Raw genomic sequence first — 4,230 nt, forward strand, 5'->3', positions numbered from 1 at the left:
GTAAATATAATCACTAGGTTTGTGTGAATCACAGCAACATAGTACCATCAAACTTAGACTAAGATTTTGCTTCACACGTATGTCGTTGAACAAGTCCCACAAGTTTATGCTACTGCCCAGTCACAAAACTAAATCTGCATGAGGGATGAAAGAAATGTAAGATGGCTCCACGGTGCTGTATTTCAAACTTGTCCAGGCTAGTGGGGTTTATGCCTCACAGGAGCACTGACCAAACCAAACTACCCCAGAATAAATACTTAACCAACAAATAGTTAATATCATATGAAGTGGCCTATTAAAGAATCTTACCAAGCTTTAATATATATATGTAGTGAATAATGTACCCCAATTGTAAAATATAGGGATATTATAAGTCACAGAAGAGTTCCATGACCATAGAAAAGCACAAGGCCAAAGACCGCCAGTTGGACAGCCCTGCACTATATGATAGTTTAATGAATCTTTAGGGGAAATCCAAAAGGATCCTAGTCTTGCAGTCTTTGAAATGAGGTGCTCCTCTTAGACTGTTGTCTGGCAATCTTAACACCCTTTCCTGCTGCGCCCTGTCGTGCCATTAAGTTAGCATCAGCCAGGAACATGGGCATAATTCTGAGTGATAAAGTCACTACCAAGTACCACAGGGAATTGTATTTTCCATTTAGTAGGATAGAGAGTGGGTACTGGTCAGTGCGGGTGCTGGAGAGGAAAGGTGCTTTAAATGGCACAGTTCTCCCATAGAAGAGCACAGCCATCAAGTGCCTGTGTGCCATTGCCCTTATACTAGTGTAGAGAGAAAAGCTATTTTACAGATAATAAAAGGAATTAGGTAAGTAAACAAATGTAATCCAATTAGAGGCGCTGCGGTACAAATAGAAAAATGTGTGCAGAATGGGATAGGAAGGAAACAGATAATGAAGTCACTTTTCAAAGTTAAATATCTTAAATGTAAACCAATGGTTAATTAAATATTTATCACTCGCTTGTCTCACAGTTTACTCCATGGTTTCTGCAATACAGTAATAAAAGGGGAGTTTTTTTTCAAATGGGGAAAGGAGTATCTGCATCCTGTGCTTCTGAACTCTGGGGGTCAGTTTATAATAGTACAGGTATAGGATCCGTTACTCGGAAACCCATTATCCAAAAGGTCCTATTTACAGGAAGCCCATCTCCCCAAGACTCCAATTTTTAATCAAATCATTCTAATTTTTAAACATGATTCCCTTTTCTGTGTAATAATAAAACAGTACCTTTTTCTTGATCCCAACTAAGATATAATTACCTCTTATTGGGGGCAGAACAGTCTAATTGGGTTTATTTAATGGTTAAATGATTCCCTTTTCTCTGTAATAATAAAACAGTACCTGTACTTGATCCCAACTAAGATATAATTACCCCTTATTGGGGGCAGAACAGCCCTATTGGGTTTATTTCATGGTTAAATGATTCCCTTTTCTCTGTAATAATAACACAGTTCCTGTACTTGATCCCAACTAAGATATAATTACCCCTTATTGGGGCAGAACAGTCCTATTGGGTTTATTTCATGGTTAAATGATTCCCTTTTCTCTGTAATAATAACACAGTTCCTGTACTTGATCCCAACTAAGATATAATTACCCCTTATTGGGGGCAGAACAGCCCTATTGGGTTTATTTCATGGTTAAATGATTCCCTTTTCTCTGTAATAATAAAACAGTACCTGTACTTGACCCCAACTAAGATATAATTAATCCTTATTGGAGGCAGAACAATCTTTGTTGGTTTCATTTATGTTTAAATGATTTTCATAGACTTATGGTATGGAGACATAGGCGGATTTTCATTAAGGCTTGGGGAGGCTAAGCCTCCCCAAAATAAAAGCCCCTTCACAAAATTAAAATTAAAAAAAAAAAAAAAAAATTAAAAAAAAATCCTCTGAGCGATGTTGTGCCTACTTTATGTTGTGGGTGGGGGGGTGGGGGACGCTGCAGTTTAGTGTCTCTGAAGTTAGAACAACAACCTGTTAGTTTGCTAGTGACTCTGGTGTTTGATGACATCACCACGGGATTTCGGACTGCAAATCTCGAGAGATTTCAGAATAGGAAAGCATAACCTGAGGCGATCTGCTAGTCAGGCACTACTACACAGCACAAGTACAAGTGCACCTCATCCAAAGAAATTGTTGTACTGCTGGTGCTGGTGATCTGGGCTCCCAGACACAGCAGGTGCTGATTCTTAAGCTGCTTGTTGTCTGGTATGTAGCTATTATATTTAATATTTAAATATCATATTAAATACATCTGTGCTGCACAGCTTTGAGACCTTTGGGTTACATGATATAATGTGCTTACAAAACAAATACCAGGGCCCCTATATAAAATAGTGCAGCAGTAGACAGTGTACCTGCTGGGAGTTCCTGTTAGAAGTCTAGAGGTCCTGGTTACATTCAGTAGCATTTAGGCTAAACCAGTATAAAGAGCTAGCAGCAGGCAATATGTCTGAAGCTCTTATTTAAGCTGCCAAAGTGCTTGCATTGGGGGGTCCCTGCAATGATTGGGATGAAATAGGAGGCAGTTTGTGTTAGAGTGCCTAGTGTAAATGGTATACAGCAGAAGTCAGTCAGTGTCTAGCCCAGGGGTGCCCAAGGTAGATCGTGGTGGAATGACATCCCACTACTTCATTTCCCCCCCAGCATACTTCTGAGTGCGGCTGCTCAAGCCATCCGTCTCTGTAGTTTCATCCCAGTTAAGAAGATTGTCCCCACCAAGCCGCTGTATATATTTGTTTCTACTTTATATATGTTTCTGTGACAGACTACAAAGTGGGCCATGAAGAAGGGGAGTAAAAGCTACTACAATCCTTTCACATTAAACTTAAAGTTGGCACTTGAATAATGTTATGTGGGCATTAAATGTGAATTTGGCACTACATTTATATATTACTGTGTGTATTTGTTGAACATTGATTGATACTTTTTCTTGCTTATTGCACCAAATATTTGTCACACTATTTTAACTGTGGTAGATCTCATGACGGAGGCCAGGTGGCAATGTCTGGGCACCCCTGGTGTAGCCCCTTTTTGAAAGGAGGTAGCATCAGGCAGTGTGCTGCAGCATGAACACATGTACAGAATGAGTAACTGGTTCTAAATCTTTTAAAGAAACAGTTCAGTGTAAAAATAAAAGTGGTGTATATACATACTGTAGGTTGGAGCAAACTGATGCCCGACATACTGTCCAGGATGCAACTACCTCCTTTGCAGCTGTCTAACATGTTACCAGTCAGTAACCAATCAGTGACTTGGGGGGCATATGGGATATAACTGTCAGTTAGTTTGTGAGCACACAGGTCAGGATCAATAGCAAACTAACTGAACAGTCACTGACTAACTAAGAGGTTAAAGAGCTGAAAGGAGGAAGTAGAGTTCTGTACTATTCACAAGTACTATACTGTATATGTTCTAAAGACTGACCCACTAGCTGAAATTAAATTGTTTTTTGTCACCTGATATCTATAATATCCCTATCCCCTACACTAACAGATGGAGGGTAAGTTAACTTTTCCCCCTGACAAAGCTCATTGTGCTTTTATATATTTGTTATGTTTTTTTGCACTTTCTATTTTTCTTTTACTTTTGTCATTGTTTTTTTCATTTCTAGTTAGTTACAGTGGGGCCAATGCTGTGTATCAGTGCCAATGTTATAGTGCCAGGGCCTGAATATCTGCCATCTGTACCCACTGCTCCTCACTGTATATAATGTGCTGGTTTTGTATATAAAGACTGCGTCTCGCTGCATATAATGTGCTGGTTTTGTATATAAAGACTGCGTCTCGCTGCATATAATGTGCTGGTTTTGTATATAAAGACTGCGTCTCGCTGCATATAATGTGCTGGTTTTGTATATAAAGCTTGCGTCTCACTGCATATAATGTGCTGGTTTTGTATATAAAGACTCTGTCTCGCTGCATATAATGTGCTGGTTTTGTATATAAAGCTTGTGTCTCACTGCATATAACGTGCTGGTTTTGTATATAAAGACTACGTCTCACTGCATATAACGTGCTGGTTTTGTATCTAAAGACTGTGTCTCGCTGTATATAATGTGCTGGTTTTGTATATAAAGACTGCGTCTCACTGTATATAACGTGCGTGGGATGTCAGTACCTGCTGCCTCTCTCTCTATAAAGCTAACTTAAACACATCTAAAGGTGAGGTTCACTTTTAAGTTAACTTGTAGTATATTATAGAAT

The sequence above is a fragment of the Xenopus tropicalis genome, chromosome 7 (genome assembly GCF_000004195.4).
Source record: "Xenopus tropicalis strain Nigerian chromosome 7, UCB_Xtro_10.0, whole genome shotgun sequence".
Lineage (NCBI taxonomy): Eukaryota > Metazoa > Chordata > Amphibia > Anura > Pipidae > Xenopus > Xenopus tropicalis.